The following is a 26,449-nucleotide window of genomic DNA, read 5'->3' on the forward strand; positions in this document are numbered from 1 at the left end:
ATACAACATTCAGCGCGCGTTTTTTACGTGTGGAACATGGTTTCAAGTTTAGTGTCTCCGTGTGATCACAAATATGGTGTCAAGTTTAGAGGCTTCAAGCACTTGACTCCTGTAAACTATCCCCATGGGAATCAGATATTGATATCGTCTCTACCATCAGCAAGTCTTATGAATCACAATCTAGTATATACAGTCACGAAGCTTGAGTTGTGAGGGTGCTAGGAACAATTGACTGTGCCGGTACTATTTCGCATTGTCTGTAATGAGGCGATATTAGCGATCCTAGTGGTTAGCAACTATCTATGGATGCATATTTACTACGTATTGAGCTTCGTGACTGTATATACTAGACTGTGTATGAACTTTATTCTTCTTCCTCCGAGAGAGAGACAGAGACAGAGAGAGAGATAGAGATAGAGAGATAAAGATAGAGATAGAGATAGAGATATAGAGAGAGATCGAGAGGTAGAGAGAGAGAGAGAGAGAGATTTAAAGAAAAAGAAAAATTACTTTCATGTACGTAGAATTGTGTTATTATATCTATCAGTTACAATGCATACTTACTTACTTACTTACTTACTTACTTACTTACTTACTTACTTACTTACTTACAAATGGCTTTTAAGGAACCCGAAGGTTCATTGCCGCCCTCACATAAACCCGCCATCGGTCCCTATCCTGTGCAAGATTAATCCAGTCTCTACCATCATATCCCACCTCCCTCAAATCCATTTTAATATTATCCTCCCATCTACGTCTCGGCCTCCCTAAAGGTCTTTTTCCCTCCGGTCTCCCAACTAACACTCTATATGCATTTCTGGATTCGCCCATACGTGCTACATGCCCTGCCCATCTCAAACGTCTGGATTTAATGTTCCTAATTATGTCAGGTGAAGAGTACAATGCGTGCAGTTCTGCGTTGTGTAACTTTCTCCATTCTCCTGTAACTTCATCCCGCTTAGCCCCAAATATTTTCCTAAGCACCTTATTCTCAAACACCCTTAACCTATGTTCCTCTCTCAGAGTGAGAGTCCAAGTTTCACAACCATAAAGAACAACCGGTAATATAACTGTTTTATAAATTCTAACTTTCAGATTTTTTGACAGCAGACTGGATGATAAAAGCGCCTCAACCGAATAATAACAGGCATTTCCCATATGTATTCTGCGTTTAATTTCCTCCCGAGTGTCATTTATATTTCTTACTGTTGCTCCAAGATATTTGAATTTTTCCACCTCTTCGAAGGATAAATCTCCAATTTTTTATATTTCCATTTCGTACAATATTCTGATCACGAGACATAATCATATACTTTGTCTTTTCGGGATTTACTTCCAAACCGATCGCTTTACTTGCTTCAAGTAAAATTTCCGTGTTTTCCCTAATTGTTTGTGTATTTTCTTCTAACATATTCACGTCATCCGCATAGACAAGAAGCTGATGTAACCCGTTCAATTTCAAACCCTGCCTGCTATCCTGAACTTTCCTAATGGCATATTCTAAAGTGAAGTTAAAAAGTAAAGGTGATAGTGCATCTCCCTGCTTTAGCCCACAGTGAATTGGAAAAGCATCAGATAGAAACTGACCTATACGGACTCTGCTGTATGTTTCACTGAGACACATTTTAATTAATCGAACTAGTTTCTTGGGAATACCAAGTTCAATAAGAATATCATATAATACATCCCTCTTAACCGAGTCATATTCCTTTTTGAAATCTATGAATAAGTGATGTACTGTACCCTTACACTCCCATTTTTTCTCCATTATCTGTCGAATACAAAAAATCTGATCAAAAGTCGATCTATTACGCCTAAAACCGCACTGATGATCCCCAATACAATACATTGGCTACAAAAATAACTCATTTACTGGGCAATTAAATAGATAAAATGTCGTTTCATGATTAGCACAAATAATAAGTAGGACTATACATTTTATAAACCCAAGAGTACAATGAAGGTACTCGTTCACGATGCAACGTAAATTACTTGCAATGTCTAGCAGCGCAAGAAAAGTTGACTTGTTCAATGTAAACAAACAACCGTGCAACTTGAAAAATTGCATATGCCACTCGCATTTTGCGCAATTTTTAAGTTGTATGCAATTTCAAAATGGTGTCGCGTGGGCTACGCAGAAAGGACAGAATTGCGCCATCTGAAAGTGACTTAAAAAGTTTAGACGATTTTTGTTGTGCAATTTCTTATCAATGCGCTAGGATACCACACATATGTTTGGTGAATGGAAGGAGTCAGATCTAGAAAAGTTGAGCTGCTCGAAATGTTAACAACCGTGAAACTTGAAAAACTGTATACGCCACTAGCATTTTGCGCAATTTTCAAGTTGCATGCAATTTCAAAAGTGGTATCGTATACACAGCAAGGAGGACAGAATTTCGCCATCTGAAAGTGACTTAAAAAGTTTAGATGATTTGTGTTGCTCAACTTCAAATCAGTGCGCTTGGATACTACACATGTGTTTGGTGAACGGAAAGAGTCTGATCCATTATAGAACAAGCATACTTTGCCAATTTAGCAGTGGCGGTTATTCAAGTGAAGTACATGAAGGCCACCTTCACCCCTTTTTTCGTGTTTTAATAAAATATATTTTATCAATAAATTAAAATAAAATGAATTCTTCACTAAACCATATTTTGATCTACTTTTTAATATCTTGTTCTGCTTAATCCGTTCAGTTAACGTTCACTGCAGCACTTCACATGAACCCCTCACCAGCCAGGCCACGTGGCTAGCAGACCAGCTGAAGGTCCGAATGAGACTTTCCTTTTCGCCTTCAGTACACACACCCGGTTGCCATGACAACGAGTTGCTTACTATGAATTACCGGTCCCTTTTGCAAGGGTATTAGGAAGGTCTGGCTAGCAGGCATTCATCTCCTTTCTCTGTTCTTGAAAGACAGAATCTCTCTCTCGTCCAAACATTGGACCAGGGTGGCAAACTGTAATATTTTGCAACTAAATAAGAAAACATAAATTATTGTGTAAAGAAGTTAAATATTGCTTAAATTTAGTATATAACATATCTATTTTTGTGTTTTTTAACGTTAGCACCTCTTGAATATTATGTTTTGTATAGATTTTGAAATAATTTGAATACCCTGTAATGAAGAAAGTTGGCATAACATTTGAAACTACGTTGTACATTTGACCCGCGCAGACCAACGATTTCGCTTTTAGTTATAGGCCTACGTATTCTTTGTTGTGACAAGTGGAGCGAAATGTGAAGGTGTTACTGTGTATTAATGCGATGAAAACATGAATCCGTTAAACGATTTAGTGTGTAATCTTTTGGAAACACCGTTCTCTCGTTGGTGTGCAGAAGATAAGCAAGATATTTTAAAATACCGCAGAACAACACCTCACATTAATATAACTATGAAAAAAGTGAAAACTGGTGGTCGGTCATACAATATTCAGTTTCAAGATTCGTGGTATACCGATTACAACTGGTCATGTGGGAGTCATTATAACGAGAAGTTATATTGTTGGCCATGTCTTCTTCTGGGGAACAAGAAACTCGCTTGGAACTGAACTGGATTTTGCGATTTCAAAAATGTCAATCGCGGTTTTCACAGCCATGCAGATTCAGCTGAACACATTAAATGTATTTTGCAATTAAAGGCACTGCAGAAGAACGTGAACACCATTGCGGATGCACTAAAGGAAAGTACTAGGTTATACGTAAGTCAATTTAATGAAAACGTACGTTTAAATAGACTGGTAATGCACACCGTAATCGATACGGTATTGTTTCTAAGCAAGCAGGAGTTGGCTTTTCGCGGTCATGATGAGAGTATTTCGTCACAGAAAACGGGAATTTCAAAGAATTATTGGCTCTCATTTCATTGGCCCTTTGAAAATTAGAAATCACTATGAAAAAATTAGGCCTGTTTTTTCTAGGAAATCTAAAACGATTCAGAATGAAATAATCGATTGTATTTCTGAATGCATCAATGAACTTGCAAGAGATGAAATTACTAATGCCCCTTTCTTTTCCGTTCAAGTGTAAGTTTTCTATTCAAGAGAATACTGCTTTGATTTAGTAGCAGCTACTTGATTTTACTGGATAGGTAAGCTTATATTGGAAGTTGCATGTTCCGAAGTTGATTTAAAATATGAATACAGTTTACGATTGTGATTTTGAATTTTGTTATGGGTAATATTTCTTGTGTACTCTTTTAATTTGATGTGTTGTATAAAATGTGTTAGATTTTGTCTTTTTTATGTTATGTAGACTTGTGGTTGTTTTATTATGTTGTGGTATGTATTGTGTGGAAGTTTTGTTGGGACAGTGAATTCTTCGGGGTTAAGGGGACGTAGCTTCCGAAAATGTTGAAAATTTGTTTATTTTATATGCTGTGCTTTTCATAAAACTTAAGAAAATGGTTAATATATTACATTAATTCAATATGCCCATCGTATAGGTTACAAAAGCATTCGCGACGTCACGGCTATAACTTACAACAATTCCAGGAAATTACCTAGAATTCTATTGATCTTCACCTAATTTATCCAGCACGAGCCGCCACTGCAATTTAGTACTGAGTAACAGAGTTGAGAGCTATGTGGCTAGTCAAGTAACGTAACGTATACCATATTGGGCACACTTCATAAAGGGTAACTAAGGTCTGTAGGCCTATAGCAATCAATAACATTATGTTGCAATATTTATATATTCACAAAGAAGAACCATCACAACCGAACTAAGATTCATAAAAATAACTAAGCTAATCTGTAGCGTAGATAGTATGCGTACAAATGTGTCACCGGGTAGTCTACTTGTCATTTGGTTTTTAAATCAGTCACATTTTCATTGAGGACCGCCGAGTTAGCTGTGGTAGCGCGTCTGTCGCCAGACAATTTAACTGATATTTCAATTTGTTGTACAGATCTTCTGCTGTTGATACGTCATTACTAGGGACCGGATTTTTATGTAATTACTGTAAATATTATCATACAGTATATTCCTTTCAATCTAAACGTATATAAATAACAAATCTTTGCGAATCTTTACCATTAATATATTAAAATTTGATACTACATATTTTACATATTTACCCCACATTACATATTATGGCTTGGTATTACATAAATCTACATATTTAGTGGTTTTATTCATTTTTACTTCTCTAAAAGGGGGGAAAAAACTTCTGCTGGGGAAGTTTGCAATTTGAAATACACAGATTTAAAAAGCCTTTTTACCTTCCCCAGAAAGGATATATTTCGGGACGAAACATAACGTCCTTAGTTCCAGAAAGTAATAGAGGCACTCACCCCATACCGCCCACTGTAAATATGAGTGAACAAAAGGCAACCTTTCTCATACAACTACCTTGTATTGTAAAAATCACTCAGAAAGTAGCGTTGCCTTCATGCGGTGGAGTGGGACGAGGACGACATGATTTGTCTCGAACTATAATAATTGTTCTGCACACGTCTTAACAAGCCGTTCCCATGCAATTTACAACCTTACCCACCCTCTTCCTAATCCTTCCAGGGAAAACCCGTGTCAAGTCTGGCATGAGCCGCAATAAAGTAGCCGACTTTTGAAAAGAAGCTGAAGTAAAGGAACAAACTGGAAAGATGTTGAAAGATTAAAATAAATGGCTTTTAAGGTTATGCTTGATCTCTTTATTTTAAATTTAGTAGACCTATACGGAAATGGGATTTTCCGAGCAATTAGAAAGTATGGTTCTCCGCTGGAATAATCCTACCCTTCTGAATGAGACAGGAATGTCACTTTACAAACAACAGTTTTTAAATGCTTATAGTTGAGGTTTTAGTAGGTACTTTGTTTCTTACAGGGAGCAGCTAAAATGCATGTGTCCCACATCTCCTATTTTCTCCTAATCCAGTAAAACGAAACAGTGCTTGCAGTTCTGTTATATCATTCATTTCACTCAGTTCTCTAGCTTTGTACTTACAGTATAAAGTGTGAGTTTATCTACTGCTTTTAATTAACTAAAATGACCCCTGTATCTTCAACCCTAACGACAAAAATAAAATCATGGATTGCGATGGACGTACAGATAGAAAAATAGTAATGTTTCAAGTGTGCGGTAAAAAAGTCGGGTGTTCTATGGAATCACAACTGGAGAGTCTTATCTATCCCATACCTGCCAGATATTGATATTAAATATTTTCATGATTTTACATATTTTGGTACATATTCAGCTTATTTTTCTTACATAAATATGTACATATTTCACATCTTGATATTACATACAAATCCGGTCCCTAGTCATTACTATACCTGGTAAGGTTTATCTTGTCTCAGTAGCAATAAAAGCAAGTCCCTTCAAATGAGGGTGGAGATTATAGGAGGATTGTAAATTTTCAGGATTCCTTTCAAAACCTTGTTATTGTGCAGTTTCTTGAAAGATAAGCTCAGTGACGGAACTACACAGTACGCAAAGAGATATTTTGTAATTTTATTTTGCGCTATAGAATGTATCAACTGGTCCCTTCCGCCACTGGATGGATGGACGGCATCGCTTCACTCCCCCATTGCCATAACAATACAGACGAAGTAAGACATATCTCCTTTCTCTCTCTTTTCACAGTGAGACAAGATACATCACACAGACTTTACCATAGGTAACTAATGTATCTATCACAAGATCGTGTTACTGCAGCTCCAACCTCATCAGCAGCGCCCTTGCTATGTTGCTTCAAAATATCAGCATGTGAAACACTCAAACCCTTCTTTCTCCAATCTACTCGAGAATAAGTAAAAATTTTTTGACGGTATTGTGTGGATGGTGTCTATGCGGATGACGTGAATATGTTAGGAGAAAATCCACAAACGATAAGGGAAAACGCGGAAATTTTACTTGAAGCAAGTAAAGAGATAGGGTTAGAAGTAAATCCCGAAAAGACTAAGTATATGATTATGTCGCGTGATCAGAATATTGTACGAACTGGAACTATAAAAGTTGGAGATTTATCCTTCGAAGAGGTGGAAAAATTCAAATATCTTGGAGCAACAGTAACAAATATAAATGACACTCGGGAGGAAATTAAACGCGGAATAAATATGGGAAATGCCTGTTATTATTCGGTTGAGAAGCTTTTGTCATCTAGTCTGCTGTCAAAAAATCTGAAAGTTAGAATTTATAAAACAGTTATATTACCGGTTGCTCTGTATGGCTGTGAAACTTAGACTCTCACTTTGAGAGAGGAAGAGAGATTGAGGGTTCTTAGGAAAATATTTGGGGCTAAGAGGCATGAAGTTACAGGAGAATGGAGAAAGTTACACAATGCAGAGCTGCACGCATTGCATCCTTCACATGACATAATTAGGAACATTAGACGTTTGAGATGGCCAGGGCATGCAGCACGTATGGGCGAATCCAGAAATGCATATAGAGTGTTAGTTGGGAGGCCAGAGGGAAAAAGACCTTTGGGGAGGCGGAGACGTAGATGGGAGGATAATATTAAAATGGATTTGAGGGAGGTGGGATATGATGGTAGAGACTGGATTAATCTTGCTCAGGATAGGGACCAATGGCGGGTTTATGTGAGGGCGGCAATGAACCTCCGGGTTCCTTAAAAGCCAGTAAGTTAAAGTTAAGTTATTGTGTGGATGGATCATCTCAAATCACATGCAAAATGTGTACCGTAAAGAGGGGTAATTTGAATAACGAGGAAATATGGATAATACTAAGGTTTTGGCACCATTAAGAGAAAATGTGCGACGTCAAGTTGAAAAGTGATAGGTAGTGAAAAAAAGGGAACTAGATTCGTTGTCAGAGTTGTAAAACTTGGTACCACGAGTGTTCTGTTGGAGCAGAAATAAGAAAGCAGTTCGTTTGCTGTCGGTATGTGTAGAAGATTTCAGTACACTGACAAGAGACAATTTTTTCAGTTATGTTTGCTGTTCATTATTGTGTATGATTAGATCTGATTAATTATTTGAAGGTAAATATCCAGTATTCACATCCAGTATTGAAGTATAACTTATTTCAAAAATAAAATTTTCTAATTTTATTTCGTATTATTCATATTTCCCCACAATATATCCAAATTACCCCAGATTGTTAAAATCCTGTACAACTTTGCGGGTAAATCGGATAGCTCAATGTCCCAGTTATTTTCATTTTATAAAATTTCTATTTCTTCTCTAAATACGTAAGTACAACAGTTAATATTAATACTCGTATTAGCAATAATATGGCTATATTCCAAGAAAAATGTTAAGATGTCTGAAATTATTCAAATTACCCCTCTTTATCCTATATATGATGCTTCACTCTTCATCAACAGTAATCTCACTAGAGGTTTTGATGTATCTAGAAATAATCAAAACTCGAGTGGGATTTCATTGACTATTACACGATTAGAAGAAAGTATATAAAGATTAGAAGAAATAAAGTACTCTAATACAATAAAATATTGACTTACTAAAATTCTAATTTATTTTTATAACATTACTATATTAAGAGCCCAAAAAAAATCATGACATTCCTGGCATATTCTTAAAATTTTGTATTACATGACCCTATGTTATGTTATTTTTTATTTTATTTTATTCATTTGTTGTCTTTTTTATTTATTTTTATTTATCTTTATTTTACTTATATTAATTTTTATTTTATTACACTTTTTATTTTCATTTGTTATTTTTTATGCTATTTTACTTATGTACAGTATTTATTTATTTTCATTTATTTAATTTTGTTTTATGTGATTTTATTTATATTATATTTATTCCATTTACTTTTTATTTTCTTTTATTTCATTTTATTTATTTACATTATTACATTTTCTATTTGTTATTTTATTTACTTTTTAATTTGCTTGTTATTTTAGTTATATATTAATTTTATTTTAATTATTTTTGTTTATTTTATTACATTTTTATTTGTTAATTTTTTTATTTTATCACTTTATGTTCTTTTATTTATTTTTATATTTTATTTTATTTATCTTTTATTTGTTATTTTATATATTTTACTTACTTTATTTTTATTGGTGTTATTTCATTTTCTTATTTCTTAATTTTTTTTACTTATTTATTTAATTTTTTATTTTATTTATTTATTATTTATTTTATTTATTATATTTTAATTATTTTTTTATTTTAGTTTTTTAATATATTATATTTTTACTTGTTATTTTATGTACTTCATTTTTTATTTATTATATTTTTATTTATGTTTATTTTACTTTTATTTTTTTATTAGATTACATTTTTTCATTTTACTTATTTATTTATTTTATATTATTATTTCGTCGTTCCTGCAATACCTATGTGACATATTTATCGATTTTGAGATTTGTGCTCTAGTAAATAACTTAAATAATGATACAGCAAATAATAAAATCTCCTATATTATTGTTTTCAAAATATAAGAATCCACAGTCTCCTATGTACGGCTGCCATAAGATGAATAAGTGTTTTTTTTTTCCTACTGAAAAATTTTATATTTTGCACATAAGAGTTATTGCTGGAATGACAACGATTTTATTTATTTCATCTATTTTTATTCATTTTATTTTATATTTACTTTATTACATTTTACTTTATTTTATCTTATTTATATTAATTTATCTTTTATTTATTTTTTATATATTTTATCTTAATTTTTTATTTAATTCGTTTCATTTCATTTAATTTTATTTCGTTTCGTTTCATTTCTTTCGTTGCATTGCATTTAATTTCATTTCTTCCTTTCCTCCATTTCTTCCGTTTCATTCAACTGCATTTCGTTCCATTTCTTCCTTTGCTTCATTTCTTCCATTTCATTCCAAAATTCTGCTGAATTTTTAAATTTTGTTTTCATAATTTAACGAAGTCAATAATAATAATAATAATAATAATAATAATAATAATAATAATAATAATAATAATAATAATAGTAATAATAATCTTCTTCCCTTCAAGTATTAGGCCAAATGGCCTGTTACGATCTCACAGCTGAATTTTCAATCCAGCACTTCTTTGGACGACCGAGAGATCTCTTCCCATTTGGACGATAGTGGAGCATGACTTTTGAGATTCTATCTCTATGAAAGCGATGCAGATGACTTATCCAGTTGTTCCTTTAATGTTTTACGTGATTAATTACAGGTTCTAGTTGTAGGATAGTGAAGTGCATTCTATAACCTCTCCTATCCAAATCCCATCCTCAATCTGCCCTGGAGCAACCTGCTTTTACAGATGAGGCTCTGGGGACCGGGTATTGGCGGTATAACCACAACATCATATACAGAGGAAATGCTGTATAGGTGGGAACCCCACCAATTCTACCCCTTCGGGCCGGCAACCCGTTGGGCAGTAATTTTATAACTGCTTTCAAATCTCACAATAATAATAATAATAATAATAATAATAATAATAATAATAATAATAATAAACAAGATGCTCTGTACAAGAGGACTGAGTTCTATTATGTGACTAATTCATGCATGTGAAAAAAATTTTAAATGGTTGAGCGAGAAGAGTACTGTACTTGCACATTGAATGAAAGTAGTTTGATCAGACAGTGAAATTAAAATCTTTTGCCAGAGAAAGCGAAACAAATACAGAATTTACCAGTTCATTATTTAGTAAGAAGTGAACAATGTTCTTCAAAAGTTGTCTCTCATAAGACCAGTATACTATATCTGAGCTCTTAAAACTTGTCCAGTTTTACTTTTCTCTCCCTGGGGATAATGCTAATGTAGAGAGGGTATTCTCCTTAATGAACACTCACTGGACTAAAGAGAGGAGCAGATTAAGTTTGGCATCAATAAGGGCAATTCTTGATATTCAATACAATATGTCAAACATTAGTTGTAGTGAATTTTATAAACTGATCACAAGTAGCAAAATGTCGAAGTATCTAGATTCTGTAAAATCCTCTGAAAAGTATGCTTGGTATAAGAAAATCTAATGTCCATAAAGTTAATGTGAAATTCTTAACAAAGGGTCAAAAATCAAAATACATAAATGTTCCATATCAAAAGTGTGATTATACATTAAGTTATCATCGTCTGTAGCTGCATTTAGATTGGCAACAGGCCATGATTGTTTGGCCAAACACCTGCATAGAATTGGATTATATCAGTCCCCTAACTGCCCATTGTGCAACCCAAACCAAGAAATGGATTAGGAACACCTCAAAATCTGTGCTTCAGTGGCTGACCATGATAATATCTTTGAAAAATATTGGAGTGCAAGAGGTCAAATGACTTTATTGTCAAACAACATTAAGTTTTCAAGTAGTCTATTAGGTACTGATGTATTATTGTATTGACGTAGTACCATCATTAATAAAGTATGGCTCATAATAATCTTGTACTGGTACCTTTGTCCCAGTTTTATTGAAAATAATTATGGCAACCCTAGTTGCAGTGTGTTTCCCTCTCCCCCTCACCAAACCCAAACTTGTAAAACGGCTGATTATTACCAAGAAATACTATGCAAAATTTTGAAAGGAGGAATTATTAGGTCCGTGGCCCATTTGTTTTAGGTCTCATCCTGACATTCGTCTTAGCGCCCCAGGGAAAACCAAGGGTAGGATGAGTTGTCATACTGACGACTAAGCTAATTACCTTGAAGCAGCTGATCTGCTGGGGGCAGAAAATGGTTTGTTCATACAGCAGTTTCTGACAGTTTGCACTGGTTTACAACTGTCATGAGCATGCGCACTAGGAATTTAAGAGCAGAAAAGTCGGTGTGCTTATACTCATGAGTCATGCATGAACAAATCTGTTTCAGTGGAAAGCAGTTGTCATTACCCCAGAGATCAGCTACAGCTCTATCGAAACCCAGGATTACTTAAAGATTAGATCACAGTCTAGTATATACAGTCGCGAATCTCAATAGGTAGTAAATATGCAAACATTAAATAGTTGCTCACTACTAGGATCGCTAATATCGCCTCATTACAGGCAATGCAAAATAGTACTGCCACAGTCTATTGTTTCTAGCACCCTCAAAACTCAAGCTTCGTGACTGTATAGGTAGTAGACTGTGATTAGATCCAGACTGTAGAAAAAACCACAATGTTGTTGCTAAAAATTAATGCACAAAATGATCAGTATGTCGAATTAAGAAATAAATTTGTTTTATATTTTTCTGTCATTTTTATTTTAATAACTTCTAAATATATTTCTACTTTATTTAATAAGATATAAATCACCTTTCAGTTTTAAATTGAGTTCATTTTAATCTTTTCTCATACAGGCACGTAACTGTGTCTGATGTCGCATCCACATTGTTTTGGACATACTCAGGCCCATCACATGATTCACGTGTTGGGATATCGGGAAGGTGTCGACAAAAGGGGTCCTGAGACAGCTCACACCTGATCACAAGACTGTAAGAATGGCAATAAGCCTGGAACACTTGTGGTGGTACAAGCGCAAGGGTAATGACTTCTTGTTCAGGATCATCACAGCAGATGAGATGTGGATGCACAATTTTACCCCAGAGACCAAGGCCGCCCCAATGACATGGAAACATCCCATCTCACTCGTCTGGAAAAAATTCAAAGTGTCACAGTCCTCAGGGAAGATTATGCTGACAGTGTTCTGGGACACGAAGGGTGTCATTTTAATTGATTTCCTCACTGCAGAGACCGTCAATGAGGCATGCTATTGCCAACTCCATTTGTAAGTCGGGTTTTGTTCTTGGACAATGCAAGATCCCACACACCAAGGGACACTGCAGAACACATCCGTCATCTGGGATGGGAGAGATTGAAACATCCGACCTACAGCCCCGATCTGGCCCCATTGGACTTTGCACCTTTTTCCTGCATTGAAGTCAGCAATATCGGAATGTCACTTCGGAAGCAACGAAGAGTTGCAACAGGCTGTGAAGAATGCCCTGAAATCGCTGGGCACTGAACTTTACCAGGAGGGTTTCTTGAAATTGATTTCACGGTACAACAAATGTATCGATATCAGTGGCGACTATGTGGAAAAATAGCTAAAGGTTTGTCTTTTGTAATGACGTGTTTTCTCACGTTGTAATACAGCTTCCCTGTGAAATAAAATGACGAAACTTATATTCGTTCGCATAGAGTAGAACCTCTATTATCCGTTGCAATTAAGGGGGTGAATTGAACAGTTAATCGAAAAAATCGGATAATCCGTACCGAGTTTCGTAAATTTAGTGAATAATGCTTGCAATCTCGTAAGCTCCTCTATGGTTTCGTATTGAATACGCTAGGTAGTGGATCAGAACTTCACTGATTTAAGTCTGGTTGTTAATGAGTTAAGTTGCAAGGAAGCTCCTTATAATGGCTGTCTGTTGAAAGATAGGAAGAGTGGAAGTCTCATGTTTATCCTTAATTTTTATTAAATTGCATACAGTTGTGATTCCAATTTCGTATTCTGACATGAGCCACAGTTTCTCGTTCTCCAAACCACTTTATTTGCACTTTTTGATACTTTGTACAACATGATTTCTATTGGTACCCGTGGAAGACATTTTATATACTGGGTGTTCATTTCAAAGTGTGTCATGACGTCACTGTTGTTGGGTCACCGATTTGAAGCGAGTTTCAGTTTATATGTTAGAGAAGTTGCCTATTATTTAAGGCGTTCTTCAATCTGAACTTGAGAACGTGTACGGTATAACTTGAACGTCGTAGCAACAGATGGCGGTCTGTATGGTCTGTGTGCTACCATAACCTCTTTCGAACTGTGTTTTGCGCCAGCAAGTCGTACGCAGGGTATTTATTATCATCGGTTGCGTACGGTAACATTCCACAACACAAATCAAATGCTCCGTGTCCATGTTGACCGTCGAAGTTAACGTCAACAAATACGTAAGTAATCGTCTTAACCCTCTCCCCATATCCCGACAGTACGTATTTCCAAACAGTTCACATTCCTGCCACTACCGGCGTTACCGTACGTATCGGCACGTACTCTTCAGAATGAACGCCGTACTTGCTAGCCAACTTCTCTGCCTCTTAGATTATACACCTGAGCTGCGGAAGTGTAGGAAGATTGAATTCTCTAGGCTCATCAGCTAGCCACACGACGGCATACAGCGAGCCAAGACACATTTTGAACTGAACACCCAGTAGAAGTTATACAGTACAACTTGAACAGCAGACCATATTGTGTAAGGGCAAAGTCTTGTAATAATCCTCTCTCGAAAAAATAACGTGCTAATATAGTGTACAGAACTTCATACATTTCTGTAGCAAAAAAAAAAAAAAAAACCGAAAGAAAGTCGGATAATCCAACAATCGGTTAATAGGGTGATGGATAATCGGGATTTACTGTATTTACACTTTTTTCTCACATAAACAAGCTAGTTACACGTCGGCAGATAGCAGGGACAAGCCTTGTCATGCTGCAGGAGCACATCCTTTGTCCATTTTTCTGGCTGTTTATGATGCAAGCGTGGAAGGGGCACCACATATGCGGTGCTGTTAATGGTGTCCCCTCATTCCAGCAGTCTATGAGGATAAGGCCCTCCTTGTCCCAGAACACTTTAGCCACACGCTTGCCAGCCAAGAGTGTTGTCCAGAATTTCTTCAGCGAGGAGCTGCCTTTATGTTTCCATTGCTCGACTGGTGTTTGGTGTCTGGTTCACGGTAAAGGAGCCATGTCTTGTCAGTCACAAGTCAGGACATGAAATCTGCTGGATCCTGCTTGTGGCATTGCAGGTCTTTGCTCATGTTCTCGCGCTTTTGCCTTTGTTCTGCAGTCAGGTTTAGGGACACTTGATTCATGTTCACATCTTCAGCTAAAATTGACTAAACTGTGTAGAAACTTAAATTCAATTCATCAGCCAATTCCCTAATTTTAAATAGACAGTCAGAACACACTAAATCGCGACCTTTCACATTGGTTTTTGAAGTGGAAGGCCAGCCAGACAGGGGGTCATCTTCGAATGATTCATGGCCATCTTTGAATTTGTTGAACCAGATAATAAAAAAACATTTGACTAGCTCAGACATTTATCCCCAAAAGCTGCTTTTAAGAATTCATGTCTCCGAAACTGATTTCCCAGTTTTAAACAAAATTTGACACAAACTTGTTCCGTTTTTCATCCGTTTGCGAAATCGATAAAACCGCCAAAAACCGAAAACACATCTTCACTCACCAGGCTACCACTCTCTACTCATTTACTGAATAAAGATATCGCGGAAATCTTTTCAGGACGTTTCAAGTACAAAACAAGCTTTATCTTTCACACCAGCGAGTAAACCTATCCCCTCCTAATGAGCAGTGGCGGCTCCTGTCTTAAAACTTTCTAATTGCACCTCGTATCATTTTGGAGTAACTGTGTAAAATGATGGGAGGCTTGTGAATTTTTCGAAGAGAATGATGTTAGAAATTATCATTTCGGAGTAACTGTGTAAAATTATGGGAGTCTTGCGAGTTTTCGAAGAGAAAATTATATATATATTAGAAATTATCACTTTGGAGTAACTGTGTAGAATGATTGGAGTCTTGTGAATTTTCGAAGAGAATATGTTAGAAATTATCGCTTCAGAGTAACTGTGTAAAATGATGGGAGTCTTGTGAGTTTAAGAAGAGAAAATTTTATTTTATTATATATATTAGAAATTATCACTTTGGAGTAAATGTGTAAAATAATTGGAGTCTTGTGAATTTTCGAAGAGAATGACGTTAGAAATTATCACTTCGGAGTAACTGTGTAAAAATGATAGTAGTCTTGTGAGTTTAAGAAGAGAAAATTTTATATATATATTAGAAATTATCACTTTGGAGTAACTGTGTAAAATGATTGTAGTCTTGTGAATTTTGGAAGAGAATGATATGTTCGAAATTATCGCTTCGGAGTTAACTGTGTAAAATGATGGGAGTCTTGTGAATTTTCGAAGAGGATGATGTCTATTATACACTGGTTACGCACAAATCACTTGACTTAATTATACTTCTGGTGTGGTTGCACGTGAGAAAATATGAGTTACTAATGCCACTGACTTTCGCATGTCATAGCAAATCACTATCGTAACTCTCAAATGAAAGAGCAAGTTATGTAAGTATGAAGACTTATGCACAGAAAAATGTAAACATTTCAATAAAAACACCATTGGGATCGTATATCCCTGTTTATATGCAGTTCAGTTTGTTTTGTTCTCACCTCTCATAATAAACATTGCATAATTTCATTCTTATGTTCTACATACTTACCTTTAATGAAGACTCAATTCCTGCCATTAAGCATCTTTCAAGCTCCAAGTTCACATGCTATCGAACATGGCAAGTCTAAGGAAGGAAATAAAGGAAAATATGTATAATTGAAATTTAAAAATAAACTTTATAATTTTTAAATGTTTTATTATACATCCAAACATCAAGAATTGTACAAAAAGTCCTGAAGAATGATACGTAATCAATTCCAAATTCAACTATTCTGCCACTTCTCTAGGGATTGATGGGAGAACTTGCATCAGACGACTCACTTCAAGGATACACAGACATCCACCTACATGCCACCGAGATGCATGAAGAGCAGGAAAAAAGAGCTGCCCCTTAAGAAAACTCAAATTGTAGAATAAAAGTTACAAGACAATTATCACTTTTTATAGAACTGCTGTAGACAGTAACATTTTCAAATCATATGCAAGTTCTAATAGTATGTGTAACCTACTAAATTCTTCGCAAACTTCTCTCCTAAGAATTTATGAAAAACCCTTTACATAAAAACTGTGCATGTTACATTTATTACCTGCAGACGAGCATGGCATCAAACTGTAGGCACAACTTTTCACTCGTTAGGTTTGAGCTGCCCCAATAGGGATATCTTATGCGAAGTTTTACCGTTAGATGGCAGGAGCGTTCTATGCGGAACAACATGTTGTAGGACTACATTATGTCATAATTATGCTATATAGGGAAGACCAGGTAACTTGATACCCTAAGGGTGAAACCTAACCATTTTTCCCCCATTACTACAAATGCTAGTGGATTATGGTGATTTTCTAGTTTGAAGGTTGAATTTTCTTTTGCCAACTTCGTTTCGAATTTCGATACTGACAAATACTATAAATGGTAGTGATTTTGTAACCGGTATGTTGGCAGCTGAGACAATATTTGCCGGTACTGGAGTTCCATGAAATTAAAATTGTACTAGATTTCTCAGCCGGTTACTGGAAGATAGTGAAATTCGAACTTATTAATAATTAATTAATATTAGTATTAATATTAATACATAATAGTTATTTTATGTGTTGCGTTGTGGTTATAATTCAAGAATAGTCAGATAAGTACGAATGAATATAATATACTTGGGCGTGATAATGCACGTGGGTAATGGATAGAAATATTATTTCAAATTTTAATGAATTTCTTTCGTGTTTAGATTTTTATTACTATGTCAAAAAAATGAAATAGTGTTGCAGTGACTCCTCCAAGGAAGAAAATGTGTGGCATTTAGAGTACGCTTCAGAAATCTGTAGTTCACGTGTATAATGAGTTGAAGAAAGAAGATAATGAAGAAGGAATTATGCTAACAGAGACAGCAATTACAACCAGAATAGGACAATTATTAGGAGTAAGTATTCTTAAGCATACATTTCAAAGTGGTATTCAGTTTTAGGAGTTTGCACTAATAATTTCATGATTGTGGTCAAACAAAACAAATTTTTAGGTTAGGCCTACATGTTTAATCAAGTCAGTGATTTTCATATTGCCAAACTAAATACATTTAAGATACTGTAATACTGCAGTAGGTGATAGCTTAAATACATTTACAAATTAGACGAACAAGTAATCAAACAGCACGAAAGTAAATTTCCAGTTTTCTCTTTTGGTATTAAATTAACCATTCAGATCACAATTTACATGCCACATCGGCCGAAGAAAATACAAGTCATATTGTAATTATTAACTTGATATTGCAGCAAATATTACATGAATGTTGGCCTGTTATGGTGCTTAAAAATAATTCAATTTTATATAATAACTATATAACATACTCTATAAAGCATAGGAACGTTGACTCTGGCTGAATAATTTATTCATGACTGGTCTAAGTAATATTAAATATGGTGTTTCTTCAGAAAAGCTACCCCACCCAAAGTACTTGTTAAGATATAACACTCGAGAGGACGAGGACGCACTACTGGGAAACTAACCATTTCTCTTCGTCCTGGACCTCTCGCATGTTATATTGGTAATTAGTAACAAGTTTGAGGGAGGGACTACAACAATGCATTAGAATATACAGGTAAGTGTCAAAGGATTTTTGTGCTGAAAGTATTTGTGGCTGTGCACTAAAACCACGTGTTCATCACTATGTAAATATCACAGAAATCAATTAAACAAAATAAAATTATGCCTTCTTTGATGTAGCTTTTCTGGAGAATTACCTAAATATTAGCCTACTTAAACCTATCGTAGATCCAACCTAACATGTTGATCATTTTCTATTCATATAGCTGTAAATGTTGGTATCATGCATGAATTTTATGATATAACAATTTTTAGAAGTGTTATGTTATTGTTTGTTATTACAGCTTGGTTTGACTACAGCCACGAAAGTGATAAATTCACAGAAGGAGACCCCACTTGTGACACCAGGAAAACATAGACTATGTAAACATCCAGTGACTGACGCTGATGATTTTACGAAAGATGCAATTGCGAGATTTATTTATGACAAGTTACATAAAGGTAGGGAAGTTACAGGAATTATTGTGTTGATTTATGCAATGTAATTCTGATATTAGTCATATGTATAAAAATATGGCATAATTTTCATTTACTGTTACAGGGGAAGTACTAACAGCAGCAAAAGTTCTGGAACATATGAATGATGATTATGAAACATATTTATTTAGAGTATCCTTATCATCGGTGAAAAAAATTTTGAAAGAGATGAAATTTCTATGGAGCAAAGGGGATCCTTATATACATGTACGAGAAAGTGATGTTATTCGTTTTTAAGAGAATAAATAAGAAATGTGGAGCGTGAGAACCCTAAACCCGTAGTATTCTTGGATGAGACTTGGATTTTTATGAATGGTAAATTTCAATGTATTGTGAGACATTGAGTGATTGAATTTTTTACTAACAAATAGGTTAACACTTATGTGGAATATGAAATTGCAATTAATATAGGCTACTAGTAATGAATTCAGGTGGGAACAACATGTTTTGCAATTAATAGTTTCATATTATAACTAGAGGCTAGTTATAAAATTCTTGAACGGTTTTCCTGTCTTTAAAATTTTTGTGTCTCTTAGAGTGTCAATGTGAATTGCTTTTCTCTCTGTTTTTTTAAGTAGGGTCACCCACTTATTCATGAAATAAACCAGGTGAAGTTTCCAGTGACATGAATGGTGTTATTCGTAGACCAACAAATGAGGGTGGAAGATTAGATGCCAGAACGAAAGGTGGATTTATACTCGGTAAGTTATATTGATTTATATTTTACATAAATGTGGCAAGAGTAATTTTTTAAATCAGGGTACAAAAGTATAAAAATTGGTGACTAAATAAAAACGTGGGAAAGCCTTTCACCAAAGAGGATCTCATGTCATGTCATGTTATGTTATGTTATGTTTTATTTTCTTTATTTAAATGCTGTGAATTCATGTGACGTAATTATATGCCCAGGTATAATTTTTATTGCAGGTGCTGATTTAATTTTTTCATGCAATTGAAAGAAAAGTCAGGACTACCATAGTGCTATGAATAGCCCTGTAGTTGAGAAGTGGGTGCAAACACAGTTGTTAACCTGAGAACATTAGGGCAATGCGTTATTGTCATGGATAGTGCTGCATATCATAGGAGACTTGTGAAAAATCAGCCAACAACAAAATGGAGGAAAGAACAGCTACTGGTGATTGCAACTGAATATAATAGATTTGTTGTACTAAATGATAAGAGTTGATGGTGTGAAATCACCTTTTGATATTACATTGCAATATTAATTTCCATACTTTACAGTCATTATTATTATTATTATTATTATTATCATTACTACTACTACTGCTACTGCTACTGCTGCTGCTGCTGCTGCTGCTGCCGCCGCCGCTGCCGCCGCCACCACCACGACTACTACTACTACTACTACTACTACTACAACCGTTTCTCTTATTTCTCATAATTAGGCATACTTATAGATGCTACTTTTTTCTTTCAGGTGAAATTGAATCTACATAAGAATCCTAAAACAACAGAGCCTTGCCAATTACTGTTCTGAAGCGGCCTTGTCTTATGTGTTGTGTCTATATACAATTAATTCTTTCAGTTTTTTTTCCCCTTTAATGTAATGAAGTTGTTGGTTGATTGATACCAAGTGTTCAGCAGTTGATGTCATTTGTTATCTTGCACTCCAATATTTAACCAGATGATTGAAAGCTGTGTAAAGTTAAACAGTCAAGACAATGATCCATATCTTCATTGAGATTTCAGAAATGGCATGGGGAGATTCTGAAATATCAGTTTGTCGTACGCCGGACTCCTGGTCGTTTCGCTCTCCGACGTGTTGTCGAGGTGGGGAGGGGAAACGGGAGTGACGTGACAAGATGGCTGTGGTTTGTGGGTGGGGGATACGAAACTGTGGTGAAGTTTAAAGGAAAGACTGTTTTTAAAGTAACATTGTTTATTACAGAAATAACAGTGAAAGTGTAACTATGGTTCCCTCCTAGTTCTGTGGTAGGGGTAACGGGGGAGTCGTGATAGAAATTGATGGTTTAGAAATTCGTCCTGAGGCTTCGATGCGGGGAGAGTTATGATGGGTGATAGTAAAGTGCGACTTGAGTGAGAGGAAGGTAGGAGTAACGGGAGTGCCTGGGGAAAATCGGCTTGCTCTCAGGTGTGTTGTGGGGGGTAGGATAACGAGAGAGATGGAATGAGGTAGAAGGTTAGTTCTCTAGTTCGAAGGATCAACACAGCGTGCTGTGCGACTTACCGACTTCGAGAACAAGCTCCTGGCATCGGAGGATCAACACAGCGTACTGTGCGACTTACCGACTTCAGGAGCGGGGAAGGGTGACCTCTATCATCGACGGATCAACAGAGCGCACTCGCGACTTACCGACTCTAGAGGGGGGGGGCTGAGGAGATGGTTGTGTTTAATCGAACAAGCCGGGATAAGAGCTGGGAGTCGAAGTCAGGATGGTGAGAGATAAGGGTGATCAGGGGAGAGAAGTGTGCGGGTTGGAGGTGGTGATGAGGCTTGTAGCGAGACTAGAATGAAATAAGTTTAAAATACGTAAGAAGTGAGGCTAGTGTAGGAAAGAATACAGGAGACAGGGGCGCAGCTTGGCTCCCTGTTCCCGGAGTGGTGGCCGTGTGCAGACACGTCCGAACAAAAGACAACCATAGCGTAGGCCTGGTTGGGAGACTGCTGTCAGTGACGGAGGTCGCGCTAGAGCTACCTCTTTGCCATCTGACGAACGAGTGACTGAAGTCGCGGAGATGCGTTATATTTATACCTCTCGGAACAATGGTGGTTGAGGACGCCATTGACGTCATAGTGCCTGGGGGTATTTCTATTGCCAACGTGCCTCGTCGCCGCGCGATCTTTGCTTTCTCCCTCACAAGAGGGAAAAAAAAGCGAGCCAACCTGCTTTCTGAGAGAGAGAAAGCAGCGACTCTCATTTGCGCGGGTAGGTTTGAACCGTTTAAAGTAGGACGCACGGGCATCGAGAATTGATATACACAACAATCGCCCCTCCTGTTTTTGCCCGTGCGGTACTAGTAGTAAGTTATGTAATATAACCCTTACAACAAGACAATTAAATACAATGAACAGAAGTGGAGTATCACAAAACAAAAGAATACACTGAACATGAGAAAATACAATGAATGAATACAATAAATTGAAAGGCTAAGGTTGCCTAGTCCGGGAGTCCGTGTCTCTTAAGCTATGGAGGTCTCGGCCCCAATCTGTGCTTATCATATTTGGTCTGTATGTTTGGATCATGGTTTGTGAACGCCGATCGGGTGTCAACAATCTTGTTTCGTTTGCCTTGCGGCACCACTACACTCGCATCAATAGCTCGTTCGGTTTGATCACACATCGCGAGCGCGCACACGGCGATCTGATCAGGTTGGCCACTGCGTTTTCTTCTTTGTGGAGGCAACACCGGCAATGGTGCTGCAGCGTCGCTCCTAGCAGCCTCCGGCGTCGTCTGGGATGGTGTTGGTGTGTCCGCAGGTCGGTCTGGATTAGGCGGGGAAGGTTTCGCCTCCTTGCAGGTGGTCACAGCGCGCCAACATCCTGGACCGCTGAGCTCGTTGGTCGTCCCTGTGGTCTCGGGAGACCGGATGTACCGAGGGATGTCGGTGTTGCTTGTGACCTCGGAATATGGGCCATCTGATGTCGGGTTGCCGCCTCGGAGTGGATCCGGCATCCCTTCTGTAGCAGTAGGAGGAGTAACTTTGTGCCTGGTGTCCGCGACGTCTTGGGCAACTGTCTGGGACCCGCCAGGGTCTCCCTTTTCAAGTGGGTCCTCCACCTGTGGTACCTCCTCAGAGCAACAGATCCCCTCAGCTGCAGTGGGGGCGTGGCTGTCGCTCGTGACTCCTATCTCCAACATGTGGAGCTCTAGTGGCCTAGACGCTAAAGGATCCTCCTTGCGTCCGCTCTGTGAGGGAGGGCCACTGACATGGCCGGAGAGATGCTGGTACCGTTCCTCCTTAGCGGGATCTCCGGGTACAGGCTTGACCGGTGGCGGTGGCTGTTGCCTTCCGCCAGGAGCGGCGTCCCTTTGTGGTTCTGGCTTGGTACCCTCTCCGGTTCTGGGATTGTTGATCAACGGTACTACTGCACCGTTTCCCAACCTCAGCTGTCCTTGTCGATAGTCTAGTTGCGCTGACATGTCTCGCAACCATGTATTCCCTAAAATCGCATCAGCACGCAGCTCTGGTGCGACGAGGAAGTTGATGGGCTTCGTTGTTCCCGCAAGTGTGACGGGTATCTCTGCTTCGCCCTGGGTTGCCATTGTCTGCTCGCGTTGGGCAAGATGAATGACATCCTGTCGGGCTCGTATGGTGCTGCCATTTGGAACTTTCGCAGCATTGATGATGTTTCTGGAGGCGGCACTGTCGACGACCGCTGTGGCTGCGAGGGTTCCCATTCGGATGTCAATCCTCGGGACCGTTTCCTCTTCATCGGGAGCTAGGGCCATCTGCGCGACGGGGCTGGAGATCGGGATGTGGCGAGCAGGATCGGTGCGTCTCTGCTGTCGGACCGGACAGTCCCGATTGTAGTGGTACCCCGGGCAGTAGTGGCACCGTGGAGCGTTTGATGATGAAGTGAAATGATGCTTGGCAGCGGTGTGCTTGATGTCGCCCTCCAGAGGAACAGCACGATGTATCAGTTCCATTGTAGTTGTCGGAACAGGATGTCTGAGAAACGGCCGAAGTTGTGGCCGCAGAAGTTCGATGATCACTGGAATGATCGTGTTGGGATCGGCATTAGGAAAAAGTCGCCGATAAAGGAAAATTTTTCCCGTGATGAACTGATCGGCAGCCTCGTTTTCTCGTTGGTGCTTCCCGTAGAGAGAAGCTTGGAGAGCAGCCCTTACAGCCGGGCTGTCGAAGCGGTGAGTCAATCCTTGTTGCAGTTCCTCCCAGGAGAAAGGAATGCCACTGAAGAGCAGTAGCCAGTCCCTGGCTGGTCCCTTCAGCTGCTGTTGAACGAGGCGTGACCACTGGGAGGGGTCTATGTGCGCCTCGGTAAGTAGGTCGCGGCATCTGGAGATGAAACCGGCCGGATCCTCGTGCTCCAATCCATGGAACTCGGGGAGCACAAGTGGTTGTGGAACCTCGGCGGGGCGAAGACTGCGCATGAGTCTCCGCAGCATCTCGAGTTCCATCTTATCTTCATCCTTCTTCTTGCGACACCAGTCGCAAATGAACGGGTTGCTTTCTCGGAGCTGGGGCTCGTCCTCGAGCCCGAGGCACACTGCGTGGTAGAAGGTGGGGCAGGTGCCGCAGTCGACATAGTATTGCCCGCGTCCGGGGCAACCCCGTTGGCAGCACTGGTCTCTGGTGCGTGTAAACATGGTTGGGCGCCACCGAGAAAATTACTCCTCTCGGAAGAGTGAAGAGCTATGGGGTGTATGTGGATTCGTCTCAGTACCAACTGAGAAAATGGCCCCACGTTGGGCGCCAATTGTCGTACGCCGGACTCCTGGTCGTTTCGCTCTCCGACGTGTTGTCGAGGTGGGGAGGGGAAACGGGAGTGACGTGACAAGATGGCTGTGGTTTGTGGGTGGGGGATACGAAACTGTGGTGAAGTTTAAAGGAAAGACTGTTTTTAAAGTAACATTGTTTATTACAGAAATAACAGTGAAAGTGTAACTATGGTTCCCTCCTAGTTCTGTGGTAGGGGTAACGGGGGAGTCGTGATAGAAATTGATGGTTTAGAAATTCGTCCTGAGGCTTCGATGCGGGGAGAGTTATGATGGGTGATAGTAAAGTGCGACTTGAGTGAGAGGAAGGTAGGAGTAACGGGAGTGCCTGGGGAAAATCGGCTTGCTCTCAGGTGTGTTGTGGGGGGTAGGATAACGAGAGAGATGGAATGAGGTAGAAGGTTAGTTCTCTAGTTCGAAGGATCAACACAGCGTGCTGTGCGACTTACCGACTTCGAGAACAAGCTCCTGGCATCGGAGGATCAACACAGCGTACTGTGCGACTTACCGACTTCAGGAGCGGGGAAGGGTGACCTCTATCATCGACGGATCAACAGAGCGCACTCGCGACTTACCGACTCTAGAGGGGGGGGGCTGAGGAGATGGTTGTGTTTAATCGAACAAGCCGGGATAAGAGCTGGGAGTCGAAGTCAGGATGGTGAGAGATAAGGGTGATCAGGGGAGAGAAGTGTGCGGGTTGGAGGTGGTGATGAGGCTTGTAGCGAGACTAGAATGAAATAAGTTTAAAATACGTAAGAAGTGAGGCTAGTGTAGGAAAGAATACAGGAGACAGGGGCGCAGCTTGGCTCCCTGTTCCCGGAGTGGTGGCCGTGTGCAGACACGTCCGAACAAAAGACAACCATAGCGTAGGCCTGGTTGGGAGACTGCTGTCAGTGACGGAGGTCGCGCTAGAGCTACCTCTTTGCCATCTGACGAACGAGTGACTGAAGTCGCGGAGATGCGTTATATTTATACCTCTCGGAACAATGGTGGTTGAGGACGCCATTGACGTCATAGTGCCTGGGGGTATTTCTATTGCCAACGTGCCTCGTCGCCGCGCGATCTTTGCTTTCTCCCTCACAAGAGGGAAAAAAAAGCGAGCCAACCTGCTTTCTGAGAGAGAGAAAGCAGCGACTCTCATTTGCGCGGGTAGGTTTGAACCGTTTAAAGTAGGACGCACGGGCATCGAGAATTGATATACACAACAAGTTCTTTGTAAATATTTGAGACAATCATGGCCTGTGATAATATGAGTACTGCCACTGTAGATTTTCATAGAAGTTCAGTTATTAAATTAGGTGTATTATTTTTACTATGTATTGTACTATATTTTTGTTTCGCTTAATTGATGAATTATATATGCTGTAAATTGAATAGTAGACTGTAGGCCTATAGCTTAACTGATGAATTGTATGTGCTGTAAATTAAATAGTAGGCTGTATACCACAAGTGATGAATTGTTTATGTTTGTAATGTGAAGTAATTTGCACGATATTTATTATCAATTTCTGTATATTTCAACTGATTGAATTGTTTATAATTTTAAATTGAATTAACTTGCTTGCTATGTATTATATTTTATAGCTTAACTGATGAATAATTGTTTAGGTTTGTCAATTTAATAATCTGAGTGCCATGTATTTCATATTTTTAGTGGAGCCACCAATGTAGCTTAGTCGGTAGACTCGTTGGCCTGCAAATTCAGAGCTGCACTCGAGGGTAGTTTGGATCCCCCATTTGGTCTGATTAGTTGGTTTCTTCTGAGGATTTTCCTCCATCGTGGAGTGGATGCCGGATGGCCTATTGCAATTTTTTCATTTGCTTTAGAATCATTCCGATTTTTGTTACCACATTGTCATGTTCTGATCTTGTTATTCTTTTAACAGTGTGGTAAGATGCAGGTATAGATAACCTTACAGTAATTTTGCTACCTTTCAGCTACCTCATTACCTCCCACTCCATAAAGTTCATGGATCCACGGAAGTACCAGTCGTCGATGTAATTCGACCATTTTGCTTAAAATATTAAAACACTGTAAAATATTGAGATTTCATGCTGTTACGTCCAATACTGCAGCAAGAATATCTGATTTTGAATCTGATAGTATGACAGCCTTCTCAGATTTATGAAGTCGATACTGGAGATTTTGTAAGCCTAAAAGTGTATCTAAATTTTCACTATCAAAATTAGTCAGTGTTTGAAGTTAGTTAGTTAGTTAGTTAGTGGCATTTAAAAAGGGCGCGTCAGCTACTATGGCTATTTGCGCCCTTATCTAAAATCTTTCACTAAACACAAACACAATACAATAACCAGAATGTTTAAAAAACTAAAAAGCGTTGTCACGGTTAAAATGGG

General features: G+C 38.4%; 1 long non-coding RNA gene across 2 annotated transcripts; it reads left to right on the forward strand.

Moving 5' to 3' along the window:
* The first annotated feature begins 18,079 nt into the window (after window positions 1-18,079).
* On the forward strand, window positions 18,080-20,389 carry LOC138695850 (uncharacterized). 2 transcript variants are annotated; one of them, XR_011331201.1, is made up of 5 exons: window positions 18,080-18,617; window positions 18,718-18,968; window positions 19,229-19,354; window positions 19,581-19,788; window positions 20,092-20,389. It is a non-coding gene; the product is annotated as an uncharacterized lncRNA (long non-coding RNA). The 2 variants fall into 2 exon arrangements; XR_011331200.1 differs by having other exon boundaries at window positions 18,080-18,968.
* The last annotated feature ends 6,060 nt before the right edge of the window (window positions 20,390-26,449 follow it).

This window comes from Periplaneta americana, chromosome 3, assembly GCF_040183065.1.
Source record: "Periplaneta americana isolate PAMFEO1 chromosome 3, P.americana_PAMFEO1_priV1, whole genome shotgun sequence".
Taxonomy (NCBI): Eukaryota; Metazoa; Arthropoda; class Insecta; order Blattodea; family Blattidae; genus Periplaneta; species Periplaneta americana.